At 44.3% G+C, this 12,961-nt stretch overlaps 1 protein-coding gene across 9 annotated transcripts in view; it reads left to right on the top strand.

Annotated features, from left to right (window-relative positions):
• Nucleotides 1-12,961, top strand: part of IQSEC1 (IQ motif and Sec7 domain 1) — a 1,385,758-nt gene that overhangs the window by 1,157,419 nt on the left and 215,378 nt on the right. The gene's annotated exons all lie outside the window — the stretch shown is intronic.

Genomic DNA, 12,961 nt, shown 5'->3' with positions numbered 1-12,961 from the left:
TGAAAGATCCAGAAGGGAAGTCTCTGCTGCGCAGATCCAGGACCCATTGAATTGGGTTTAGGATTGTTCCAGAAAAAAGGGAACTGGATAGAGACACTCTTTTCCCTTGGACTTTCAACACAAAAAGCCACAATTCCTTCAGGGGTCTCTGGCTTAAATAGACATAGGACACAACCATTCCAACAGCCTCACATGGGGGAACTGTGGCATAGATGGTATGTGCTTCTCTCCTTCTCTAAGTGCACACCTTTGTAGGGATCCCAATGAGGCATTGTATTTTGGCAGATTTTGGCAACCTAACTGCTAGATATTCAGTGACTAACCCCTAATTTGTTAAACTCCAATTTACCAAATCTTTCTGGAATTCATAGTCCTCTGATTTTCATTTTGACAATACAAAAAGATAGTCCAGAAAGCGGAGGCATGGGAGCTGACAGTCCTGTCTTGACATGGCCCTGAAGGTGTAACTTTATTTGGCAGGTTTGATTTTTCACACTGGCGAACTAAATGCTATCATTAGGTATGGGACAATTCTCAGTGCTACTGTAGGGTCTTAGAAAATCAATGGCATTATGAGTGACAGATGGATACAGGATGACAGGACTGGGTCCAGTTTTATGTTCAGAGCCTATACATTTTCTGATATCATGGTGTTGCGCCCGTCCGTCGCAGACGGCTGCGACCTTTGCTGCTCACCTCTCTTTTCCCTGCACCAGCGATTCTCAAGACCATGGCAGCCTCAGCCTGCAAACGCTGCCTTCCCCAGCGTCCCAGGACGGCATGGGCGAACCCATCCACCATCTTGAATCGGGGATTACCTAGGGCATGCGCACGCGCGCCAGGCCCTCTCTTATTTACGTCATGGCGGGAATCTCAGGGGCGTCCCCTCCACATGACGTCACCCGCCAAGTGTATTTATACCATCCAGCCTATGCTTCATACGAGTTAGCAAGGACTTCCTTCCGGCTTATTCCACTCATTTGGAGATGCTTCGCTTCACTACTCTGAACTGGTTCCTGAACTCCTGGATTTAGAACGCCTTAGGTACCCGCTCCTCGGGGGCCTTGTTACGTTCTGGCTATCCGCTCCTCGGAGGGCCTTCCTGCCTGGAGAATCCATTTATCCTTGCTTGGGACCTTGCCTGTTCAGCCTTGTGAGTGCTATTCTTGCTTCTACCATCTTGCTGACAGAACCGCTGGTGTACCCTGTGCCTCGGGCCACTACCGTGCTCATCCCAGCTACCTTTCTACACTACGGAGTGAGTACCATCATTGCTCTGCTGACCTCCTGCACCTCTCTGGACAACTACTCACTGATCCTCGGCATACCCCGCGCTGCGGGCCACTCCCGGATCTACCCTGAGAGGTGTGTCATCAAGAGAGGAGTTCCTGGCGTACCCAGCTCTGCGGACCACTACCAGGGATATCATCATTGAACAGCCTTACTACTCTGGACTGTGTTTTCTCTCCACGCTGTGGGTACTACCCACGTTTCCAGGATAATAAAGTCTCTTACATCTGTGTCCGTCTCAGCTGAGGCCTCGCCTATCGTAGTGAGTCCCCACAGGGCTCCTCCCTGTGGGTGGAGTCAGCTCTCACTACGATCCAGGGTCCACAACCATACTACATTATAACACATGGTTTACCAAAGGTTATGACTCGTTCCATGTTCTTTAGGCAGAAATCCATTCTGAAGCTTTGTTTTTTTGTGAGTGCATTGATAAATGCTCAAAAAGAGTAAAGACCCCATATCAGCAACAGCAAATTTGGGAACATTTTCTTTCAGCATTGAGGGAGAATAATTTTGTAACAGCCTGCACAGATTTTAAAGTAGTTACCTGCACACTTTACACCAGTTTTTCAAAGGGAAAGTATGCACATACCTCCCCTTTAAAAATTAACCCAAAAAAACTATCCACACACTTTGTGCATGCAGGTTTCCTGGAAACTGTATGCGCATATACTTTTGGAAATGGAAAGTAAAGATCTGGAATTATTTAAGCCAGAAGGTTCTACTGGTTCCCAAGTCTTTAAGTTCTGGCCAGGGATCATTCTAAGTTCTGTGGTACAGAAACCCAGAAACAGCTGCTTTATCGGGATCCCAGGGTTCATATGTACCTTTAAAGATGTGGATTTTTGCTATTCGTTAAAGCCTTTTACTAAGTGATGAAGAATGGCAATTACTCTGATGTGCCTGTGGATAAGGATTTGTAATTATCTAGCCATATGTGGACTTAATTAAATCAGATCTGCTTTGGAACCATATTTACCGCCTCAGTGTGAGCTGTGTAATTTCTCTATGCATGATAGAGAAGCTCATGGCCAGAGGGTCTGGAGAGGGTTCTAATAGTGATCCAGTAAAGGAAGGTGCATCCCAATTCCCAGAAAGGCCTAGTTAACCTTCCCATAGCAGAGATTCACCTCATGGTTCATTACACAATAACTGATCAATCAAGACTAAACAAAACCCTGAAACCCGGATAAGATTTTCCATCCCTGAACCTGGTTATGTATGTATGTATGTATAATTTTGTGTTTGTATACAACCAGCAGCAAAAAAAATTTCTCTAAGCACACACACACACACACACACACACACATATATATATATTTGGAGAATGGCTTTTGCTGCTGGGTATATCTTTAAGACTTTAAGACAGACTAACATCTGAGCATTATATAATGTATTTATTTATTTATTTTAAAGGGGTTTTTTATCCCGACATTCAAATGAATATCACATCAGTTAACAAGGAACAATTTTAACAACCATATATGAGCTTTACATGGAACAGTTTTTAAGCAGCAACATATGAAAAATACATTGAACTTGTGTAACAGTAATGAGAGCATAAATTGATGCAAGTCGCTGGAGCTTGTATGACAATAATGCGGATATAAATAAAGGCATGTTGGTGGGGGGAGAAAATATTTCAAGACCATGCATCAGGTTATAACAGATTGAACTACAATAGATATTTGGAAAGGGGTTAAGTTAAAGGGTTGGGCGCATAGATAGTCTGGATGCAAAAAGGTTCTTACAGTAGCATTATTTTATGAAATGTGGAAGAGGAGTAAATGTGTGGGTGGGGTTATGTGAATACCTGCTTCATAATGTCATAATCAATAAATGTATGCATATGCATGTCCACACCTAGGGCTTTTTCAAGAGACAGATGAATGGCTGGGGCACCAAATCAGGAAGTGCCACACCCCTCTTACCAGCACCTCTTCTCTCTTTCCCATGGCCTGAATTAGGTTGCCCCTCCCTCCTCCAACCAACTGCCTCCAGGCACATGATACATGTTCCCCCAAAGGCAAGCCTTCCCCCTCCCTAAGCATCATCCAGAGCAAAGCCCCCACCCCACCCCACTCACCATAATTCAGATCCAGTGAATCATATTAAAAAGGGAGGCACACAGGTGGTTGCATTCTTCAGGCCCCATGAGGCTGTGGCCCTCTCCTGAGGAGCAGGATGTGCCACCCTAACATTTTTTGCTACCTTAGGCACAAACACAAGCCTGCGGAGCCTCCCCATACAATACCCTCATCCCCCAGTCACCATCACCTCACCATGCCATCCAACGGTTGGTAAGATTTTCGTCAGTGAAAGTTCCTTCTTCAGATATTCCTCCCTCTGCTCTTCAGCAGCCTGCAGCCCAACCCCAAGTAGAAGTACATGGATTCAGGCTGACCCTTGCTTCTCCTTCCAATCCAAGCTGGTGGCTCCACAACCCCCGGTAGAAAATGAGCAGTGTGCCAGTGCAGTATGACGCGCCTGCCGCTGCTGCTGATGGAATCTGCCATGGAGTCTGCTCCAGCTCCTGCTCTACACATGCACACGGCAGCAGGGATTGCAGCAATGCACCTGCCGTTATGCTGCTTCACCACTGGAACCTGGAAATTTATTGAAAACTTTTCTCTGGCTGGGTTACAGCTGTGCCGCAGCCACTGCTCCAGTGGCACAGTGCAACGCGGATGCTACCTTGGAAGTGGCTGCTGGTTTTAAATCTCTGGTGGCAGGCAGCCTGGCCTGAGAAATACCATCCATGCCACCTGAGGACTGGCCATTTGGCAACCCTGGGCCTGCGCACTTCACTCATGAGCTGTTTGAAGCACACGTGGTTCAATCAGCTGATCAGCGAAGCACCACGGGCCGCAGCTGGAAGAGCAGCGGCGCCAGCACCACTGAAAGAGGGGCAACCGGACTACAAGCACTGGGCCACTGAAAGCAAAGGATGTGTGGGGAGTAGGGAATGTGGGAGTAGAGCAGAAACTGTGAGGAGCCTCAGAAGTAAGCTTCAGCCGCAACCATCCCGGGGGGCGGGGAAGTACAGCATCAGAGGGAGAGCTCCCCAGACAATCTGAGATGCCATTTAACCCAGCGATGGTCCTATCTAGACCTTATATTATGCTTTAATGAATAGCACAATGGATGGACTAAGAATGGGAACAGAGAGTGTGCTGTTGACAAGATGAAAAATGAAATGGTAGATGTGAAAGTGTGTTTCATAGATGATTGCGTGTAATTTCACTGCAGTTCTGGTCCAGGCTGAATAATTTCTTGCAATTTTAGGGATTAGCTTTTCTGATGAAGTATTCTGCTACCTCTATTTTTTTTACCTTGATCCACTATTGTCAGCACATTGTACCAGAGGTTTGATTACGATTGATTTTTTTTTCCTTTATAGATATTTGCTGTGCCATTTTGCCAGCAAATCTGTGCAGTTTGCATTTCACCCTTAACTTGGGATTCATTCTGAAGGCAAATTTTCAAAGATTTTACCAGAGGAAACTAAAGCAATGCAGCAGGTAAAATTGGGGGCTGCTGCAAACTGCTCCCCCCACCTCTTCAAATAAAGCTAGCCGTGCTGTGAAACAGCCTGGGTACTTCTACCTGCGCTGCAAAGGAACACGCGTGGATCACAGTTTATGAATGAGACTTTACATCTGCAAAGTTCACGGGTAGTGCAATACCCACGCACTGCCAACTCTAGAACATTTAAAGAGAAATTCCTTGTGGAGTTTTCTTTTGAAAATTTGCTTGCAGGACCCCACATAAACTTGAAAAATTGTCCCCTGTTAAAAAAAAAAAAAAAAGATAATAAGACAGGATCCAAAGAAAATATGGCAGACTTAGGAAATGTTGCTGGTGGGTAAATAGTAATGAATATGGGGATGGGTTCTCTTAGAACTTTCCCATTCTCCAAAGACCTTGTGTCCCTTCAGTGAGAAGCCATGAAAATTACTACAGGCAAGTTATTCAACTTTGTGGTTCCAAATGTGCCTCAGCAAAACAGGAGCACATCAAAAGAGCATCTGTAAGTGAAATAAAAGCAATCACATTTTATTAAAGCAAAACCCACAATGAGGAGATTGAGGAATCTCTGAGGTACCACACAGCAATACAGTCTTATTATGCCTTGAGTTATATCAGGTTTCATGACTTACTGAACAGATAGCACCTTAAACCAGGGCGTTTTACAACAAATTATATGCAGGCAGTAGTCCCTGTCCCAGAGAGCTTACAAACTAAAGGGATGTCGGAGGCAATAGGTTATGAGAAGTGTCAGTAGCAGAAGCAGGATCGGAGCCCAGGTTTTCTGTTTTCCTCTCTGTTAAGCCACAAGTGTCCAACTCTGATCCTCAAGAACCATGGACAGGCCTGATTTTCAGGCTATCCATAATGATTATGCATGAGATCTATTTTCCTCCAATGGAGGCAGTGCATCTCTCTCTCATACATGTTCATTAGGGATATCCTGAAAACCAAACCTGTTTGTGGTTCTTGAGAACTGGAATAGGCTACCCCTAAACTAAGCCACCTCTTCCCTCTCTAATACAGTTTGCAATCCAGGCCACCACCTTGGCACTCACTCCTAAGCTTCTTATTTTATTCACCAGTCTCCTGTGCAGAACCATATCAAAAGCTTTGCTGAAGTTCAAGTAGATGACATTGAGTGCTCTTCCTTGATCCAATTCCTTGGTTACCCAGTCAAAAAAGTCTATCAGATTTGTCTGACAGGATCTTCCCCTGGTGAATCCATGCTGCCTCTGGTCCAGCAATTCTTCTGACTGTAGATAGTTCACTATTCCTTCTTTTAACAGCGACTCCATTACTTTTTCCACCACCGAGGTGAGGCTAACCGGTCTGTAGCTCCCAGCCTCTTCTCTGTTCCCACTCTTGTGAAGCGGGACCACCACCGCTCTTCTCCAATCACTCGGCACCACTCCCGTTTCTAGGGATCCCGCTAGCACATCTCTGAGCTCCCTCAGTATCCTGGGATGAACCTCATCAGGCCCCATGGCTTTGTCCACTTTCAGTTTCCCCAGCTCTTCCCATAAATTCTCTACTGTAAATGGAGTTACATCTACTCCATTCCCCTCTAGTTAACTAGCTAACTTAGCCTATATATTCAGTTGTGCAACTGCACCACAGTGTGTGTATATATATATATATATATATATATATATATACAGTACATATAAATTTATCCGGCTAACTTTAGGACAGGTCTATGGGCTAATCAGACTTAGCCAGATAAATTATCTGACTATCTTTGAATACTGGAGTTAGCAGATTAATTTATCTGGCTAACTCAGCAACTCCCAAATACACCCCTGGAACACCCCTAACTTATCTGGCCAAATTTAAGCCGGATTCAAAGTTAACCAGCTAGAATATAGCTGGATAAGTGCCCCAATATTCATTAACTTCTGAGTTATCCATCTAAATGCCTTTGAATATAGACCTCATATATAATATTCAGATTCACATATCAAGGACTGGCCCAGATAATTTTGGTAAAATTCCCTTTTAACTATTACTATAAGGAAGTGTAGCATGAAATGTAATATGAAGTGGATCACTTCCTGGGTCTAAGAGTTTATCACTCCCCATTTCTATCATGCCATGGTTAGAAGGAACATTTCTTCAACAGCCATTGCTGTGCAATTCCAACTACTTTCCCTTTAATATACTGTAATCTTGCACATTATTTCACTTTTATTGATCAACATAAGAATTAGAGATGATTCTCTACATGGGTTTTCAAGATCACCTTGGTCGCAAAAGCAGTTTCAACTGCATTTTTTGTTTTTTTAAAGTAGAGGTCTAGAACATGCTTTCCTCTGCCATTTTTTTCCTATTAAACTGTAGCTGGTTTGTAATATTTTCTCTGTGCCTTTAGAAGTGACCACATAGCAACCAGGCACTGAATAAATTGTCTGTGATATCTAACCCTGAGCTGCCTGCTGGCACATGTCTCAAGTAATCTGATAGCAGAGTGTGTCAGGATACTGCTGGGAGGGAACATATTCTCTGTACACTGTTAGCTTCTGAAGCTTGAGGAAGTACAATTCTCTCTCTCAGAGGACAGAAATTCGTGACATAATCCCCAACTCCTAGTTGTGCCAAAAGAATGACCAAGGTTATAATAATTATAACTTAATTTTTGGATTTTTTTTTGCCTGCCTTTCAAAATTGTGCTCAAAGCAGTTTATAGCACAATTTAAACTTAGATCCAATTGATGGAGAGACCGGGAGGGGGAAGAGATACAAGTCTCCAAGACCCTCCTGTGAACTGTAGACTCTTTTAATCATTTGAGTTCACTTGCACAGTCAAGACACAGCACACAGGGGGGCCGATGCAATAAACCATGCCCAACCTAGCACGCAGGTTTGCACGCGGTTGGACGCACATTTTGGATGCACCAGACTAGCACCCGATGCAATAAGGGGATTAGTGTGTCCAAAACAACTGCGTAACTGGTAGCGCTCATCACATGTAAATTCCATGTAGATGAGGCTATTAGCTATTACCCCCTGATGAAGTAAACTGCCCGGAGCCCAACACGCACTTTTTAATGTGGCAAAATTAACTCCAGCCCCGGCGCTGGTGTTAAGTCTTTCCACCAGTCAAGGGCTCATGAGAAACGCAAATATACTGTTCTCTGTGGTTCATCCTTCTAAATATCGTTGCGATACTTAGATCTACTGCTTGTGGTGTTCATTATTCCTTTAATCTTGTAATGACCTGATCTAAAAAAAAAAAAATTCTGGACGCACAATATACACGTTCCAGGCGTGTATGTTGGGTGCGTATATTGGGTGAAATCAACTGAGGTGGGATAAAACAGACGCTCGTATTGAGTGCCTATTGCAATTGTGGGCGCACAGCCACATCTCCAAGGTGCCCGATACATTTGAGTGCTATGGACGCACAAATCTTCCCTAGCGTGTCCTTTTTAACACAGTAGCTCATTTAAACATTGCATTGGGTACGCAAGAGAAATGGCTATGCTTATGTTAAAAACCAGGTGCCTAGTTTGGATGCAAGTTTTTACGCATGTCTTATTACATCTGCCTGAGGATGTATGGTTCTCCCCACCACTACCACCACCACCATCACACACTTGAAGAAAGTGGAAGGAAAAAATATCTACAGTCCATTAACATGTCTCCAGTGAGGAAGATTAAAACATTGAGCCCGTGCAAATCCACATGAGCACAGAATAGGTCCATTAGTTTGTGCAGTGAGTTACACTCATCTCTTCTGTTTATTGTCCCTCTTATTAGAATACAAACATCTCTGCTTACGTGGCCCCTTTGTGGCTACTGCTCCCAGGATTGCAAAGTGGAGGACCCTGCTGCCTCACTAGGAAGAAAGTTTAAGGCTTTGCAGATTTCCTCCTGATTCCTCTGGCCTAGTGGTGAGGCCAGGGAGCCACTGTTCTCAGTAGCTCTCAACCACCTTCTCCTCTTTTGGACAGGAGCAGGAACTTGCTTCCTCTCGCTTCCAGGACAAGCTCAAGAACTGAACTTTTCTACTGTAATGCAGGGAACAAATAGATGGCTTTTAAAGAATGGGGCCAAGCAGAATTCAGCCTGGGAGAAGGAAAGCGAGGGCCAGATGTTGACCGTATCAGTTTATTTCAAATCTCCCCCCCCCCCCCCCCCACACACACACACACACACACACACACACATACACCACCACATCTTTTCCCCCTCTGGAAAGATTTATTAAATTTTGATACTTAGTGAATGTTTAAGAAGATAGGGAGAAAATGCATTGCTGCCTAATGTACACTTTATTTCCTATGTCCAAGTGTACATTGCATTATAGCTGGAGAGACACCAGATGTCCTCAAATCAAGTTTGATGAAGAATTCAATGAACTCAGAGGAATAAAGTTCATCAAAGAGATCCGGGATGGATTTCTCTTCTGGATTTTCAGAAAATCTCACCAGATTGCTATCTCGTTTTGGAGCGTTCAAAACATCAAAAGTTTTCTGAACCTACTTTGGATTTTTCATATTTCTTTTGCTTCTTCTTTAAATACATCTCTAAAATTTCTGATGGATTTTCACGCAGATCTGGAAAAAAATAAGAAAATTCCATTGAACTTGAAGCAGGCTGAAATTTGCCTGGCTCTGGTTAGATTTTGAACTGATTGCCCATCTCTGCTTATAATAAAAGATAATCCTAGTGGTAACATCACAGTATATGCATTTCTGGACTATCGTACATATAAATTGTCTTCAAGATAATCATCATGATCATTGTTTACTTATTACCTGCTTAAGCAGCAATGTAAATCGTAATTATTATTGTTATGATTTGGTATCATCTGTTGTTCCTTGGGGTGCTTTTTAGTTGACTTCTCAGAATATATTTGACAACCATTGTTAGCCAGGTAGAGTTAGGAACCCCACTACTTATCCCTGGTAGTGGGTAACAAGAAATGGATCTACTCTTTGGGATCTGATGGATACTTGTGACCCGAATTGGCCACTGTTGGAAATGCTGGGCTCGATGGACCTTTGATCTGATCCAGCATTGCACATTTTATGTTCTTAACTTATGGCCCATAGGGCCAGATTTTAATATCTACGCCCGATTTTATAACATGCGCACGCAGCTGCGCGCATGTTATAAAATCCAGGGTCGGCGTGCGCAAGGGGGTACACACTTGTGCACCTTGCGCATGCCGAGCCCTAGGGGAGCCCCGATGGCTTTCCCTGTTCCCCTCCGCTGCCCTACCTAAAACCCCCCCATACCTTTATTTTATAAGTTGCATAGGTTGCGCGCGCCGGCCAAGTGCCTGCGCGCGACCCCCTGGCCTAGTGGCCCTACAAAGGCCTCTGGCCATGCCCCCGCCCCTTTTTTCAAGCCCCGGGACATACGCGCATCCCGGGGCTTGCGCGCATCGCCGGGCCTATGCAAAATAGGCTCGGCGCGCGTCACCCCCCCCGTGCACATAAATCCAGCTGGATTTATACGCTTAGGGCTTTTAAAATCTGCCCCATAATGTGTCTGTCTGAAAAAAAAAAAATGAACAGCTCACGTTTAACCCATGATCTCTGCAAAGGAACATTCAGACACATAGTTCACCATGATCTGGAGAAACCAAAAGAAGCAAAGAAAGCAGTTCACTGTGGCTCTCGCCCTTGAAGGTTGCACATGACAGTGTTTTAAATCTGGAAGAGATTTTCTTAAGGCCCTAACAAGTTGCATACAAAAAAAAAGGCAAGGAGCCTGGAAAGGAGCAAGATACCTTCTCTGTTCTTTATTCCTATCTTTCTTCCCTTTCCTCCCAAAATTAAAACATCCTAGAATGGTAACTTCTAATTCTGACTTGTGTTAGGGGATCCATGGAGTAGAATGGCAGGCTCGCTCAATATTCTGAACAAGTGTAAAGACGTGGAGTGTGTGGGACATTAGACACCGATAAATCACCAAGGATTTAAAACTCCTAATGTTATGTACTTTAGTCAGACACTAATGATGAAAAAACACAGGGATTTCAAGGACTCTTTATTTCCAGTCATCCGCCCATATGATAGGCAATTAGATTTACATAAAGGTGTCCAAGGAAGAGAGTGAGGCAGGTGGGACACCAACCTTTCAGTGGCCGGCCCATCAAAGTATCCTGAAGCTCAGACAAATGTAGCCCCTGCTGTTAGCTTGAAGGTCTTTTGTTTGCTTCCTAGGAGCAAACACCGGGGCCTAATTGTGATGTGAGTCTCATTTTCCAGACTGTGAAAGGATTATTTTTAAACTGACTTCCATCTCACTAATAACAGCGAATCCCTGGAGGTGTACCGGGCCAGAATGCAGTGCCTTGAATCAGAGGCGTACCTAGAGTATTTGGCAGCTGGGGCGGATACTTCTTTGCTACCCCCCCTCCCCCCAATATATAATTTTAAAATTTCCTAAACAACGATGAAATATTTCAAAACAGCAGACACATCAAATAACACCCAATAATTAAAACTAATAAGGAATTTAAAAATCTCCCGCTCTCCATTATATCTGTCATCCTAATATTGTTGTAGACTGGGGGCACGCATAAACACACACACACACACACACACACAATATGCTCCCTCTCTCTCATACACACCCACACACCCCACCACCCTCTCATATATATATATATATATATATATATATATATATATATATACACACACCCCACCACCACCACCACCCTCTCATACACACACACACACACACACACACACACACTGGCTCCCTCTCTGTTGGGCATACAGACATGCTGGCTCCCACTCACTCATGCACACATATAGACACACACATGTGTTTCTCTCTCTCAAGCACACACACATGCTTCCTATCTCTCAGACAAGCATGCTTACACGTACACACACATACTTTCCCTAGCAGGCGTGCAGGACTGATCCCCCTGCCAACACAGGACCTTAATAGTGCCCTGCGTCCACACCACCCTCCCCAGCTGCTGCCCTTCTCTTCGTTCTTTTCATCCAGCACACTCCCCCATGATTCAACGCCTGTCTTGCTTATTCCCTCTCTCTCCTGGCTCTGCTGGACAATCTTGTCCTAGCATCTCTCACATCTGACACACTCTTCTCCCATCCACTTCTTCCACTGCCCTTACCATCCTATCTCCAGGCACACTCTAAAAGGCTGAGACAGAAGCAAGACTGACATGACAGAAGCCACAGACATTTTCACATAAGCTTTCACTTGAGAAGAGATACACAAAACAAAACAAAAATAACAAGGAAGACATAGGACAGTCAAGAATCAAATTAGAACAGCTCTCCTCTCTTTTCTGACAAAGTCAAACCTCCATGCCTAGTCCAGAGCTCACCTCACAACATTTACAAGGAGAGGCAGCATGCAGGAAACTTAAATCTTTCAGAAAGGGGTGGATAAGAAACTACGTGCACATGCATGCATAATGGGAATGGATTCGGATGATCTAGATGTGAAATTTCATCCAAATGAGTCAGTTTTTGGTTCAGTTTTGGTAATCCAAACTGAACTGGTGCAGTTCCCCCAGAAATGTGAATCCTTTCAGTTCATTCTATTCAAGTCTATGGGGGAAGAAATCCAGACAGAGCAGAGCTAAATGGGGATGGGACAAGGAAGGAGCAGGACCAATCATATTTTAGTGCTTTTTCAGCAAAAAATAATGAACCCATTCGGTTAGTAAGAGTGCACTGTGCATGTTTATTTCAAGCATGATGGATGTAATTTATTGATCTGCAGAGGCAGGCACCATAGTGATGCAGAAACTCAGCTTCATCAGGATTTTGAAATCTTGGAACAAAGGGTGGGACTCTGAAACTTTCTAAAAGGAGATATTGAGCTGAGTAACCTCTGGATTTTGTTGGATATTGAAATATTGTGAATCCAAGGGATGAGGGGGTCACACTTGGAGCTCCTTCAGCAGGGTCTGGATCCCCATTGGAGCTCTCTCTTTCAGAACTCTCTCACTCTCATACACGCTCTCCCTCTCTGCTCTCTCACTCACACTCACACGTGATCTAGATCTCAGAATCCCCTTCCTTCCCCTGTCCTCCCACCAGTACTCTCCCCCCTCCTATGTAGGAAACCCTCCCCATTGGCACTAGATCCACTTCCAACCTCTGAGTGGAGCTCCCAAGAGGCCTAGGGGATAACGGGGGAG

The sequence above is a fragment of the Rhinatrema bivittatum genome, chromosome 4, assembly GCF_901001135.1.
Source record: "Rhinatrema bivittatum chromosome 4, aRhiBiv1.1, whole genome shotgun sequence".
NCBI lineage: Eukaryota > Metazoa > Chordata > Amphibia > Gymnophiona > Rhinatrematidae > Rhinatrema > Rhinatrema bivittatum.
This window is presented reverse-complemented; position numbering and strand designations above follow the sequence as displayed.